At 42.9% G+C, this 16,361-nt stretch overlaps 1 protein-coding gene across 1 annotated transcript in view; it reads left to right on the top strand.

The window, feature by feature from the left end:
- LOC106591322 (zinc finger protein 271) overlaps positions 1–16,361 on the top strand; it is a 518,091-nt gene that overhangs the window by 162,889 nt on the left and 338,841 nt on the right. The window lies entirely within an intron of this gene.

Below are 16,361 nucleotides of genomic sequence, written 5' to 3' on the forward strand. Positions count from 1 at the left end.
TGAATGAGTGGGGAAAAATACATTTGACACAAATTACCTTCATAAATCAAATCAAATGTTATTTGTCACATACAGGTGTTCAGCAGATGTTATTGCGGGTGTAGCGAAATGCTTGTCCTTCTAGGTCCCACAGTGCAGCAATATCTAACAATTAATATCTAACAATTTCACAACAAATACCTAATACATACACATCTAAGTAAAGGAATGGAATTAGGAATATATAAATATATGGATAAACAATGTCAGAGCAGCATAGACTGAGATACAGTTTATACATATGAGATGAGAAGTGATATGTAAACATTATTAAAGGGACAATGATTTCATGATGCCTGTTTAACAGTCTGATGGCCTTGAGATAGAAGCTGTTTTTCATTATTTCGGTCCCAGCTTTGATGCACTGTACTGACCTCGCCTTCTGAATGATAGTGGGATGAACATGCAGTGGCTCGGATAATAACAAAGAACAAATATGTGTGCCTGAGGGGAGATTAACTTTCATACAGCCAGAAGGGTTGAGAAATTTAGTTTTTTAGCTTTTTGTCTGAAAGTATTTTCTCAACTGCGATACCAACTCCAGTCAGCAGATGGCGATGTGCATCTTTCAGATGATTCTGCCACTGTGACGAATAATCTAGTGGACGGGACGCTTCTTCAACATCAACAGCTAGTCAGCCACCTTGGGTCACTCTAACTTGATGTAAAAAGGTTTATTCAATAAATATAGCAACTCCTCTCATACTGGGAAGAACCCCCCCCCTCCGAATTTTCAGGCCTTAAGGGCAGTTTTATTTCAAATGTAGTACCCGGACGGAGAAAATCCAATAAGCGTTTTATAGTTACATCGTTAGGGTAACTTACCCTAAAGTGGACACACTCCCAGTTTGAGACAACTGCCCAGACTTTGTAGACTGTTTAATAATGCTTAAACCTCATCTTTATCAAATTATCCATTAAAGATACCAACTCAAAACCTACGTTCGTCTACATTTGGTTTGTTTATTAAATTGTATCTAATTATATTCCCAGTATTACTTCATCAAATCTCTAGTAATCGATTATACACATTCAATTCATCATATTTTCATATATTCACAGAATCCATATAAAATGTAAGAAATTCTTAGGTACTCACAACAACCATTCCATTTGCTTTTTCAAGGACTCTCCATAGCTCTCCAAACATACTCCCAGCAGAACAAAAAATAAACTTTTGTTTCCCGGACAAGGACCATGGGATCGCCAACCTCCCAGAGACCACGGAAAAATCAAGCCTCCCAGGAACTACAGAACTTCCGCTGCTTTCTAAAATATCATCCCGCTTATTATCCAAATTTCAATAATCTGATTAAGCATATTTCTATATGTTACTATCCAAACATCAGATTAAGACTCATTTCCACATTCACACAACTCTCATATCACAGTGACACAACTCTCATATCACAGTCACACAACTCTCATATCACAGTCACACAATGCAATTCCCAAACATACCTAATCAATAAGTTGTTTTTCAACAATATTTTAACCTGCAGGAATATTTTAACATTTCTATCTCATGGTTCGTTCCTAGGATAATGTAACTCATACATTTACATCTTGCAATACTTCTAAAATGGGGTCCAGGTTTAAAACAATTACAGGTTTAAAACAATTACAGGTGCACCTTACTAACTTATACTATATCATAAATGGTCTTAACTAGTAAACACAGATTCTAGTTTTCATCCAGTTCACACAGATAGCTGACTCAGCCTCAGAGCCTTCTGACTGGGCCCTGTTTACACCTCCACACAGGAATACACACTCAAAGCCTCCTAACTGGGTCCTGTTTACACCTCCAAGGTGCCCCCCCCCCACACACACACACACACAGGAATACACACTCAGAGCCTACGAGGATTTTCTAAAAACTCCACTTTGTGTGTTTCGCTCACCTCATTCTTTTTTTAAAACTGTTTGAGTTGTGGTATCCACTCAGATCAAAGGTGGGTTCATCTGCTCCGTTCCCGAAGTGTGGTCTCTCTGAGATCCCAAGTTAGAGGGATCCCTCGTGCACCATTTACCCAGGTCGTCAGTCACCAAGTCAAGATTCACATCCCCATCGCCAAATGTGGTTGTTAATTTCTTTAATATCAAATGAGACAAACTTATCACACAAGTCAGAGTTATTCTTAAAATAAATCTTTATTCACTTATAAGGGAGCAGGTCAATACAACGTACACATATAAAGTGAATCAATTGAGTGCTCTATGATAAATGATGGCTGGTCGACGAGTCACCCCCAGATGATTCATTGAGAGCCCAGAGACAAAAGTACAAAGGTCTTTTAAAGCCAAGATACACCCCTTTCAATCTACATGACGAACAGATGTATAGAACGGGTCACAAGGTTAAGATTTGTATGAAAGATACTTATAATTCTCAGCAGACAGTATCTGCTGTAAAAACAGTACTCTTTGTGTAGAGACCAGAGTTTGGCCCTGGGGGTCATCTCTCCCTGATACCATATAGAACAGAAACATTAACTCATGCTCTGGAACGCGCTCTCTTTAGGTTTTATCACCCAAAAGACATTGTAAATCTCCTGTCAGTGTTACCTCCCAGAGGCCCATCGTCAGTAGAACACAGACACAATAGTTAAAAATAAACTCTATTCTGTTGCATAAAACAACCATTTGATGCAATAAAAGTATTATAACAATCTTGCAGTTTTGTTCAGTGTCCACTGAAAGTTGACTAGTAACAACTGGGACATAAAAGTCCCCCATCATGAGACCCACTAAATCTGCCCAAGAAGAGGCAAACAAAAGAAAAACCCACAAACTAAAAAACAAGAAACAAACCAAAACGGTAGCACAACTAAAGTTGCTGACTCGCCACATCTATCAAGACAACTGGAGCACTGGGCCAGACACTCTTAAATAGCACCTGGGCGAGCACAGGTGAAACAACTTCCCAGTAACGAGATGGACAAGCCAGCACAGGTGTAACACATACTGACTAACGAGGTGACGCCAATCCGTGCGCCCGACATGCTAACAAGCTATACGTGCTAAAATCTAAACCTCAAAACATAAATGTGTCACAGGCGTCGTAAGGATTGGACCAAAACGCAGCGGGTAAAGTGCTCATCTTCTTTCTTTATTAAAGAAAACACTTAAACAAATAAACTGACGACAAAAACAGTCCAGTAAGGTGCACAGACTATACTGGAAATGACCACACACAAAACACAAGAGAAAACAAACCCAACTAAATATGGCCTCCAATTAGAGACAATGACAACCAGCTTCCTCTAATTGGAGGTCATTGCCAAAAACCCAACATAGAAATAGAAAACTAGATAACATAGAACATAAACCAAAAACACAAAACAAACACCCCCTGCCACGCCCTGACCAAACTACAATGACAAATAACCCCTTTTACTGGTCAGGACGTGACAGTACCCCCCCCCAAAGGTGCAGACCCCGAATGCACCTCAAAAACAAATCCCGACAAAAACAACCCCAAACTTAAAGGGAGGGAAGGGAACAGGACGTACTGGAGTGGGCAGGCGCACTGAAGGTCTGATGCGTGGGACTGGCTTTGGAGGTGCCAGACTAGTGACACGCACCTCAGAGCTAGTGCGGAGAGCAGGAACAGGACGTACTGGACTGGAGAGGCGCACTAGAGGCCTGATGCGTGGGGCTGGCTTTGGAGGTGCCAGCCTAGTAACACGCACCTCAGGGCTAGTGCGAGGAGCAGGAACAGGCACAGGGTACACTGGGTCTTGGAAACGCACTGGAGGTCTGGAGCGCACGGCCTGCACAACCCATCCTGGCTGGATAGTCACTGTAGCCCGGCACGGACGAAGCGGGGGCACAGGGCGAACAGGGCTGTGCTGGGGAATGAGGGCTGCCGTGCGTAGAGCAGGCGCAAGGTAAACTGGGCCGAAGAGACGCACTGGAGACCAGATCCTCCCAGAAACGTCATTCTGCCTTTGCTGCCTCCAGTTCCTCCTTCGGTCGCCGGTACTCCCCAGCCTGGCTCCATGGACTCTTGCCATCAAGGATCTCCTCCCACGTCCATGACTCCAAATATCTCTCCTGCTGCTCCTTCTTCCGCTGCTTGGTCCTTTTTTGGTGGGTGGTTCTGTCATAGGCGTCGTAAGGATTGGACCAAAACGCAGCGGGTAAAGTGCTCATCTTCTTTCTTTATTAAAGAAAACACTTAATCAAATAAACTGACGATGAAAACAGTCCAGTAAGGTGCACAGACTATACTGGAAACAACCACCCACAAAACACAAGAGAAAACAAACCAAATTAAATATGGCCTCCAATTAGAGACAACGACAACCAGCTGCCTCTAATTCGAGTTCATTGCCAAAAACCCAACATAGAAATAGAAAACTAGATAAACACATAGAAATAGATAACATAGAACATAAACCAAAACCACCGAAACACACAAAACAAACACTCCCTGCCAAGCCCTGACCAAACTACAATGACAATAAACCCCTTTTACTGGTCAAGACGTGACACAATGGAAAAACCAAAGACTGTAACACCTTAAGAGAATGCTTACCACCAACAGAAAACAACGTCCAATTCACATTATAATCAACTACAATGCTTCACCTTCACCAATATAAACATGGTGTCCACTGGCTGTCAACAATTAAAAACAATATTTTTTAATACTTTTTCCCCCACTAGCTTCTAGGACTCTTGTCCCCTTGGAATGAGCCCAAACAAAACTCATCTCCAATACAGGAAAAACGTGCAGTCAAAATAAATTGTGATCCATGGCAACGCACTGGCTAAACGCAAAACACTGAACTTTTTGACTGCCCACCCTTGAGACAATCAGCAACCAAGTTGTCCTTACCACGGACATGTCTGATTTCAAAATGAAACTCCTGCAATATCCGTAGTAACTTTTCACCTCACTGCAGAGCTTCTCTCTCTTCTCAGGGTTCACAACTCATCGATATAATGCTAAAATCATTTGTGCGAGAGGAGATGAGGTTGCACGTCCTGTTAAAACTCACAGCTCAAAAACCACACGGAATCTGGGAATAATGTGTACATCCCTGGTTAGAGGACAATTTGTAGAAAACAGCTTGCTACATTTTGGAGTGTTGCATTTTGATTCCAGTGGGTCACCAACGTGGTAAGTGTAACACAACTCTTTTTTTGTTAGTCACTTTTTGTTAAATCACATAAATAGTACTCCTCCATTTCAGAGCCTGGATTTTCCCCCTGAGGCTAATATCCCTATCATGTTGAAATCAATTGATTAGGGGGCAAACGTTTGGGATTCTACATTGTGACATTATTAAAATACTCCTACTACAATGTTAAAACATTCTACAAACTGACATTAATTCATTGATATCATGAAACAACTCCTTCATGTATTTTCTGATGTTTAATCATAGATCTTTTATCAGATTATCTCTGGTCACAGCTATGAGAATTCTCTCCTGTGTTTCTCTGGTGTCGAGTCAGAATGCACGAGGTAATAAAACTCCTCCCACATTGATTATAGCTAAAATACTTCTCTCCTGTGTGTGTTCTCGTGTACAGTCAGCTGCCCAGATGTAGCAAAACTCTTCCCACATTGATCACAGCTATAGGATTTCTCTCCTGTGTGTGTTCTCAGGTGTACAATCCGATTGCTAGATGTAGTATCAAATCAAATCAAATTTATTTATATAGCCCTTAGTACATCAGCTGATATCTCAAAGTGCTGTACAGAAACCCAGCCTAAAACCCCAAACAGCAAGCAATGCATGTGAAAGAAGCCCGGTGGCTAGGAAAAACTCCCTAGGAAAAACTCCCTAGAAAGGCCAAAAACCTAGGAAGAAACCTAGAGAGGAACCAGGCTATGAGGGGTGGCCAGTCCTCTTCTGGCTGTGCCGGGTGGATATTATAACATAACATGGTCAAGATTTTAAAATGTTCATAAATGACCAGCATGGTCAAATAATAATAATCATAGTAGTTGTCGAGGGTGCAACAAGCACGTCCGGTGAACAGGTCAGGGTTCCATAGCCACAGGCAGAACAGTTGAAACTGGAGCAGCAGCACGGCCAGGTGGACTGGGGACAGCAAGGAGTCATCATGCCAGGTAGTCCTGAGGCATGGTCCTAGGGCTCAGGTCCTCCGAGAGAAAGAAAGAAAGAGAGAATTAGAGAGAGCATATTTAAATTCACACAGGACACCGGATAAGACAAGAGAAATGCTCCAGATGTAACAGACTGACCCTAGCCCCCCGACACATTAACTACTGCAGCATAAATACTGGAGGCTGAGACAGGAGGGATCAGGAGACACTGTGGCCCCATCCGATGAAACCCCCGGACAGGGCCAAACAGGCAGGATATAACCCCACCCACTTTGCCAAAGCACAGCCCCCACACCACTAGAGGGATGTCTCCAACCACCAACTTACCGTCCTAAGACAAGGCCGAGTATAGCCCACAAAGATCTGCGCCACGGCACAACCCAAGGGGGGGGCACCAACCCAGACAGGAAGACCGCGTCAGTGACTCAGCCCACTCAAGTGACGCACCCCTCCCATGGACGGCATGGAAGAACACCAGTAAACCAGTGACTCAGCCCCTGTAATAGGGTTAGAGGCAGAGAATCCCAGTGGAGAGAGGGGAACCGGCAAGGCAGAGACAGCAAGGGCGGTTCGTTGCTCCAGCCTTTCCGTTCACCTTCACACTCCTGGGCCAGACTATACTTAATCATAGGACCTACTGAAGAGATAAGTCTTCAGTAAAGACTTAAAGGTTGAGACTGAGTCTGCGCCTCTCACATGGGTAGGCAGACCATTCCATAAAAATGGAGCTCTATAGGAGAAAGCCCTACCTCCAGCCGTTTGCTTAGAAATTCTAGGGACAATTAGGAGGCCTGCGTCTTGTGACCGTAGCGTACGTGTAGGTATGTACGGCTGGACCAAATCGGAAAGATAGGTAGGAGCAAGCCCATGTAATGCTTTGTTGGTTAGCAGTAAAACCTTGAAATCAGCCCTTGCCTTAACAGGAAGCCAGTGTAGGGAGGCTAGCACTGGAGTAATATGATCAAATTTTTTGGTTCTAGTCAGGATTCTAGCAGCCGTATTTAGCACTAACTGAAGTTTATTTAGTGCTTTATCCGGGTAGCCGGAAAGTAGAGCATTGCAGTAGTCCAGCCTAGAAGTAACAAAAGCATGGATTAATTTTTCTGCGTCATTTTTGGACAGAAAGTTTCTACCCACTCTGATCACAGCTAAAGGATTTCTCTCCTGTGTGTATTCTCCAGTGCACTGTAAGATCCCCAGATTGACCAAAACTCTTCCCACATTGATCACAGCTATAACATTTCTCTCCTGTGTGTGTTCTCTTGTGTACAGTCAGCTGCCCAGATGTAGCAAAACTCTTCCCACATTGATCACAGCTATAACATTTCTCTCCTGTGTGTGTTCTCTGGTGTACAATCCAATGGCTGGATGTAGTAAAACTCTTCCCACATTGATCACAGCTATAGGATTTCTCTCCTGTGTGTGTTCTCTGGTGTAATGTCAGCTGGCCAGATTGAACAAAACTCTTTCCACATTGATCACAGATACAAGGTTTCTCTCCTGTGTGTGTTCTCTGGTGTATAGTCAGATTGCTAGATGAGGTAAAACTCTTTCCATATTGATCACAGATACAAGGTTTCTCTCCTGTGTGTGTTCTCTGGTGTATAGTCAGATTGCTAGATGAGGTAAAACTCTTCCCACATTGACCACAGCTATAAGATTTCTCTCCTGTGTGTGTTTTCTGGTGCGATATCAGGCTGGTTGACCTAGTAAAAATCATCCCACATTGAGTACAGCTAAAAGATTTCTCTCCTGTGTGGATTCTCTGATGAATTTTAATGCCTGATGAGGAGGTGAATCTCTTCCCACAGTCAGAGCAGCAATGAGTTCTCTTCCCTGTGAATCTCTGCTGGTGTTTCTTGAGGTGTTCTGATCTGGAGAGACTCTTCTCTGCTTCGTCAGCATCATGATGTTGTTGAGGCTCCCCAGAGGATCCACGATAGTCCTGTATCTCTCCTGTGTGAACAACAAAGTCAGACAGATGGTTAAAGGCCCACAACAGTGGAAATCTACCGTAAAAGGTGATGCCAACAGCGTAGCCATGATGTTGTACAACAATTGACATCTGTAATGAAATGTTACAGTTATTTGACAAATGTCGTAAAATGGGCAAGATTAGTCATATTTTGTCTTGTTTTCACATTAGTAGTAAAATTGATGATTGTATAAGTTATAAGTTATAAGTAAATAAGTTACAGTTGCTGAAATCCTAAGCGGTGTGCCAGACGACTTTTGGTCTCCAATATAGGCCCCTTTATGTGTTTAATAAAATTGCGGCACGAGGGTGATTTGATTACAGACACAATTTGAATGCAAAAACACCTCCCTGCTAATGAGGAAACCGATAGTTACTGCCAAAGTATATCTGCCTGAAGCAAAAATGGTGAGCAAAGATCTTAGTTTTTCACAATGTATTCTGAATGTGAATGGGGGGAAACTCAGGGGAGTAACCTCCATTATCAGGTTGCTTACGAGTACATTTCACACTACTTTGGATTATAATTGTAAGGCTCGTTTGAATGTCCTGCTTAATATAATGTTTGTGTCATCATCGCAAATCAACCGCTTTGTACTTAAAAAACACTTCAACCAGTAAAATGCTCTTTGGCTAGCTTTTCCATCAGCCTGACAATGAGGGTTTGTACACTTTTTGCCAAATTGGCCCATAACTTCACCTAACAATGACATAGACCTACAGACCCATAACTTCACCTAACAACTAATATACCTATGTCGTGATGTTTGTCATTTGACTGGCATTCAGAAAATGATTTCCTGGATCAGCTGATGATAGTTGAACATGTGACTAACTAAACAGCTACAGTATTAAGAATTATGTGTAATTATTGAAGAACCACGTTAATGACAGTATCCATTTGGGTGTTGTCAATAAAGTAATGATTTTTTACATTTATTTAATGTTTTTTTCACTTTTATTTAACCAGGTAGGCCAGTTGAGAACAAGTTCTCATTTACAACTGTGACCTGGCCAAGATAAAGCAAAGCAGTGCGACACAAACAACAACACAGAGTTACACATGGAGTAAACAAATGTACAGTCAATAACACAGCAGAAAGATTTGTATACAGTGTGTGCAAATGGAGTAAGGAGGTAAGGCAATAAATAGGCCCTAGTAGCGAAGTAATTACAATTTAGCAAATTAACACTGGAGTGATAGATGTGCAGATGATGATGTGCAAGTAGAAATACTGGTGTGCAAAAGAGCAAAAAAAGTAAATAAAAACATGGGGATGAGGTAGGCAGTTGGTTGGGCTATTTACAGATGGGCTGTGTACAGCTGCAGCGATCGGTAAGCTGCTCAGATAGCTGATGCTTAAACTTAGTGAGGGAGATATAAGTCTCCAACTTCAGCGATTTTTGCAATTCGTTCCAGTGATTGGCAGCAGAGAACTGGAAGGGATGACCAGTGAGATATACCTGCTGGAGCTCGTGCTATGGGTGGTTGTTGCTATGGTGACCAGTGAGCTGAGTTAAAACCTGTTAAGGACAGACGTTCCGCCTGCGGAACCCCTAGCCAACAGCCAATGGCATCGCACGGCGCGAAATACAAAACCAACTAAAATACCACAATTCAATTTTCTCAAACAATCAACTATTTTACACCATTTTAAAGACAAGACTCTCGTTCATCTAACCGCATTGTCCGATTTCAAAAAGGCTTTACAGCGAAAGCAAAACATTAGATTATGTCAGGAGAGTACCCTGACAAAAATAATCACACAGCCATTTTCAAAGCAAGCATATATGTCACAAAAACCAAAACCACAGCTAAATGCAGCACTAACCTTTGATGATCTTCATCAGATGACAATCCTAGGACATTATGTTATACAATACATGCATGTTTTGTTCAACAAGTTCATATTTATATAAAAAAACAGCTTTTTACATTAGCATGTGATGTTCAGAACTAGCATACCCTCCGCAAACTTCCGGTGAATTTACTAAATTACTCACGATAAACGTTCACAAAAAACATAACAATTATTTTAAGAATTATAGATACAGAACTCCTTTATGCAATCACGGTGTCAGATTTTAAAATAGCTTTTCGGTGAAAGCACATTTTGCAATATTCTGAGTAGATAGCTCGGCCATCACAGGCTAGCTAATTTGACACCCACCAAGTTTGGTGCTCACTAAACTCAGAATTACTATAAGAAAAATGGTATTACCTTTGCTGTTCTTCGTCAGAATGCACTCCCAGGACTTCTACTTCAACAACAAATGTTGTTTTGGTTCGAAATAATCCATAGTTATATTGAAATAGCTCCGTTTTGTTTGTGCGTTGAGGTCACTATCTGAAGGGTGACGCGCGAGCGCATTTCGTGACAAAAGAATTCTAAATATTCCATTACCATACTTCGAAGCATGTCAAACGCTGTTTAAAATCAATTTTTATGCTATTTTTCTCGTAAAATAGCGATAATATTCCAACCGGGTGACGTTGTATTCATTCAAAGACTGAAAGAACAAAATGGAGTAGTCTCGTGGACGCGCATCTCCAGTGTCACTGTCCCCAGGCAGGCCAGTAACAAACAGAGCTGCTGTACTTAGCCCAGAGACTGCAGACCTCTCATTTCACTTTCTGGCGCCTTCTGAGAGCCAATGGAAGCCTTAGAAAATGTCACGTTATTTTCGATAGAGAGGCTACAGAAGGACAATAAATTGTCAGACAGGGCACTTCCTGTATGGAATCTTCTCAGGTTTTGGCCTGCCATATGAGTTCTGTTATACTCACAGACACCATTCAAACAGTTTTAGAAACTTTAGAGTGTTTTCTATGCAAATCTACTAATTATATGCATATTCTAGTTTCTGGGCAGGAGTAGTAACCAGATTAAATCGGGTACGTTTTTTATCCGGCCGTGAAAATACGGCCTCCTATCCCAAACAGGTTAAGGCGGAGCTTTACCTAGCAAAGACTTATAGATGACCTGGAGCCAGTGGGTTTGGCAACGAATATGTAGCAAGGGCCAGCCGACAAGAGCATGCAGGTCAGAGTGGTGGGTGGTAGATGGGGCACTGGTGACAAAACGGATGGCACGGTGATAGCAAACTGGATGCAGTCTGAGTAGTGTTGGAGGCTATTTTCTAAATGACATCGCCGAAGTCAAGGATCGGTAGGATAGTCAGTTTTACGAGGTTATGTTTGACAGCATGAGTGAAGGAGGCTTTGTTGTGAAATAGGAAGCCGATTCTAGATTTAATTTTGGATTGGAGATGCTTGATATGAGTCTGGAAGGAGAGTTTACAGTCTAACCAGACACCTAGGTATTTGTAGTTGTCCACATATTCTATGTCAGAACCGTCCAGAGTAGTGATGCTGGTCGGGTGGGCGGGTGCGGGCAGCAATCGGTTGAAGAGCATGCATTTAGTTTTACTAGCGTTTAAGAGCAGTTGGAGGCCACCGAAGGAGTGTTGTATGGCATTGAAGCTCGTTTGGAGGTTTGTTAACGGTGTCCAAAGAAGGGCCAGATGTATACAGAATGGTGTCGTCTGCGTAGAGGTGGATCAAGTTATCACCCGCAGCAAGAGCGACATCGCTGATATATACAGAGAAAAGAGTCGGCCCGAGAATTGAACCCTGTGGTACCCCCATAGAGACTGCTAGAGGTCCGGACAACAGGCCAGGTCGATGAAGACGGCTGCACAGTACTGCCTTTTATCGATGGCGGTTATGATATCATTTAGTACCTTGAGCATGGCTGAGGTGCACCCGTGACCAGCTCGGAAACCGGATTGCACAACGGAGAAGGTACGGTGGGATTCGAAATGGTCAGTGATCTGTTTGTTAACTTGGATTTTGAAGACTAGAAAGGCAGGACAGGATGGATATAGGTCTAACAGTTTGGGTCTAGAGTGTCACCCCCTTTGAAGAGGGGGATGACCGCGGAAGCTTTCCAATCTTTAGGAATCTCGGACGATACGAAAGAGAGGTTGAACAGACTAGAAATAGGGGTTGTAACAATGGCGGTGGATAATTTTAAAAAGAGAGGGTCCAGATTGTCTAGTCCAGATGATTTGTACAGGTCCAGGTTTTGCAGCTCTTTCAGAACATCAGCTATCTGGATTTGGGTGAAAAAGAAGCTGGGGAGGCTTGGGCAAGTAGCTGTGGGGGGTGCGGAGCTGTTGGCCGGCGTTGGGGTAGCCAGAAGGAAAGCATGGCCAGCCGTAGAGAAATGCTTATTGAAATTCTCAATTATCATGGATTTATTGGTGGTGACAGTGTTTCCTAGCCTCAGTGCAGTGGGCAGGTGGGATGAGGTGCTCTTATTCTCCACTTTACAGTGTCCCAAAACTTTTTGTACTTAGAGCTACAGGATGCAAATTTCTGTTTGAAAAAGCCGGTCTTTGTGTTCCTAACTGACTGTGTGTATTGGTTCCTCACTTCTCTGAAAAGTTGCATATCGCGGGGACTATTCGATGCTAGTGCAGTACGCCACAGGATGTTTTTGTGCTGGTCGAGGGCAGTCAGGTCTGGAGTGAACCAAGGGCTATATCTGTTCTTAGTTCTACATTTTTGGAAAGGGGCATGTTTATTTAAGATGGTGAGGAAATTACTTTTAAAGAACAACCAGGCATCGTCTACTGACGGGATGAGGTCAATATCCTTCCAGGATACCCGGTCGATTAGAAAGGCCTGCTCACAGAACTGTTTTAGGGAGCGTTTAACAGTGATGAGGGGTGGTCGTTTGACCGCGGACCCATAACGGATGCAGGCAATGAGGCAGTGATCGCTGAGATCCTGATTGAAAACAGCAGAGGTGTATTTGGACGGCAAGTTGGTCAGGAAAATATCTCTGAGGGTGCCCATGTTTACAGATTTAGGGTTGTACCTGGTGGGTTCCTTGATAATTTGTGTGAGATTGAGGGCATCTACCTTGGATTGTAGGATGGCTGGGGTGTTAAGCATATCCCAGTTTAGGTCACCTAACAGAACGAACTGAAGATAGATGGGGGGAAATCGATTCACATATGGTGTCATGGGCACAGCTGGGAGCTGAGGGGGGTCTATAACAGGCGGTAACAGTGAGAGACTTATTTCTGGAGAGATTCATTTTTTTAATTAGAAGTTCGAACTGTTTGGGCATAGACCTGGAAAGTATGACAGAACTATGCAGGCCATCTCTCTAGTAGATTGCAACTCCTCCCCCTTTGGCAGTTCTATCTTGACGGAAAATGTTATAGTTGGGGATGGACATTTCAGAATTTTTGGTGGCCTTCCAAAGCCAGGATTCAGACACAGCAAGGACATCAAGGTTGGTGGAGTGTGCTAAAGCAATGAGTAAAACAAACTTAGGGAGAAGGCTTCTGATGTTAACATGCATGAAACCAAGGCTTTTACGGTTACAGAAGTCAGCAAATGAGAGCGCCTGGGAACACACAGGGCCGTGGCTAACCTCTACATCACCAGAGGAACAGAGGAGAATGATGAGGGTACGGCTAAAGGCTATCAGAACTGGTCGTCTAGGGCGTTGTGAACAGAGAATAAAAGGAGCCGGTTTCTGGGCGTGGTAGGATAGATTCAAGGCATAATGTACAGACAGGGGTATGGTAGGGTGTTGGTACAATGGAGGTAAACCTAAGCATTGAGTGACGATAAGAGAGGTTGCATCTCTGGAGGCACTATTTATGCTAGGCGAGGTCACCACATGTGTGGGAGATGGGACAAAAGAGCTCTCTGAGGCATGTTGAGTGGGACTAGGGGCTCCACAGTAAACTAAAACAATGATAACTATCCTAAACAACAGTATACAAGGCATATTGACATTAGAGAGAGACAAAGCTAGGCATAAAGCAATCAAAGGTGTTGATTAGGAGAGCAAGCTAAGACAACAACGGGTAAGACAACATCAGCTAAGACAACAACAACAGGTAAAATGGCGATGAATGGGCAGAGAGGGTCAGTTAACTACACACAGGGCCTGAGTTCGAGGCTGGGGCCGACAGATAAACAAAAACAAAATGGAGTACCGTGATTAATGAACAGTCCAGCAGGCATCAGCTATGTAGCCAAGTGATCATAGGGTCCAGTGAACAGCAACATATGAAACAGGGAAGCCGTTGGCTAATCGTTACTATGCTAGCCAGGAGATGCGCCTGGCTCGAGGCTAACTGGTGCTAGCTTCGGGACAAGGGGCGTCAACGACATCCGGCAAAGGCCGGTTGAGCGCACATCAGACGGAATTACGTCGGCAGACCAGTCGTGATGGATCGGCGGGGCTCCGTGTCAACAAAGGGTCCAGGCCAATTGGCAAAATAGGTATTGTAGCTGGAGTAATTTTGTTTGCTAGCTGGGAGATGCACCTGGCTCGAGGTTAACTTCGGGGATGTGCCACTCGGTAGCAGCAAGCTAGCTGCGATTATCCGGTGTAATGGTCCGCTTGCAGTGGCTAACAATGACTACATAGCTAGTAGTTAATTAGCAGGTTAGCTTCTGATGGTGGTTCTAGCTATAAGGCCTAAAAAATAGCAGATCCGTATCACATTGGGTGAGGCGGGTTGCCAGAAGGTACATTTAATTTAAAAATGGAAAAACAGATTGAAATATATTGCAATATACAGCTGAAGTCAGAAGTTTACATACACCTTAGCCAAATACATTTTTTTTTCACAATTCCTGACATTTAATCCTAGTAAAAATTCCCTGTTTTTTGCTCAGTTAGGATCACCACTTTATTTTAAGAATGTGAAACGTCAGAATAATAGTAGAGAGAATGATTTATTTCAGATTTTATTTCTTGCATCACGTTCCCAGTGGGTCAGAAGTTTACATACACTCAATTAGTATTTGGTAGCATAGCATTTAAATTGTTTAACTTGAGTCAAACGTTTCAGGTAGCCTTCCACAAACAGTAAGTTGGGTGAATTTTGGCCCATTCCTCCTGACAGAGCTGGTGTAACTGAGTCAGGATGTAGGCCTCCTTGCTCGCACACGCTTTTTCAGTTCTGCCCACACATTTTCTATAGGATTGAGGCCAGGACTTTGTGATGGTCACTCCAATACCTTGACTTTGTTGTCCTTAAGCCATTTTGCCACACTTTGGAAGTATGCTTGTGGTCATTGTCCATTTGGATGAAAAATTTGCGACCAAGATTTAACTTCCTGACTGATGACTTGATGTTGCTACAATATATCCACATAATTTGCCATCTATTTTGTGATGTTCAAGTCCTGCAGCAAAGCACCCCCACAACATGATACTGCCACTCCAGTGCTTCACAGTTGGGATGGTGTTCTTCGGCTTGCAAGAAGCATCCCCCATAACGATGGTCATTATGGCCAAACAATTCTATTTTTGTTTCATCAGACCAGAGGACATTTCTCCTAAAAGGACGATATTTGTCCCCATGTGCAGTTGCAAACCGTAGTCTGGCTTTTTTATGGCGGTTTTGGACCAGTGGCTTCTTCCTTGTTGAGCGGGCTTTAAGGTAATGTCGATATAGAACTCGTTTTACTGTGGATATAGATACTTGTGTACCTGTTTCCTCCAGCATCTTCATAAGGTCCTTTGCTGTTGTTCTGGGATTGATTTGCACTTTTTGCACCAAAGTACATTCATCTCTAGGAGACAGAACGTGTCTCCATCCTGAGCGGTATGACGGCTGCGTGGTCCCGTGGTGTTTATACTTGCGTACTATTGTTTGTACAGATGAACGTGGTACCTTCAGGCATTTGGAAATTGCACCCAAGGATGAACCAGACTTGTGGAGGTCTACATTGTTTTTTCTGAGGTCTTGGCTGATTTATTTTGATTGTCCCATGATGTCAAGCAAAGAGGCACTGAGTTTGAAGGTAGGCCTTGAAATACATTCACAGATACACCTCCAATTGACTCAAATGATGTCAATTAGCCTATCAGAAGCTTCTAAAGCCATGACATAATTTTCTGGAATTTTCCAAGCTGTTTAAAGGCACAGTCAACTTAGTGTATGTAAACTTCTGACCCACTGTCTGTAAACAATTGTTGGAAAAATGACTTGTGTCGTACACAAAGTAGATGTCCTAACTGACTTGCCAAAACTATAGTTTGTTAACAAGAAAGTTGTGGAGTGGTTGAAAAACGATTTCAACTGTACATCTAGATGATGTATTGTTGCACCATGTAGGAGCAGTATAGACCTAGTCTGTTCATTATATACATCTACAGTGTGTATTGTCACACCATGTAGGAGCAGTATAGACCTACAGTAGCTAGCTACTTATTT

The sequence above is a fragment of the Salmo salar genome, chromosome ssa02 (genome assembly GCF_905237065.1).
Source record: "Salmo salar chromosome ssa02, Ssal_v3.1, whole genome shotgun sequence".
In the NCBI taxonomy this organism is placed as follows: domain Eukaryota; kingdom Metazoa; phylum Chordata; class Actinopteri; order Salmoniformes; family Salmonidae; genus Salmo; species Salmo salar.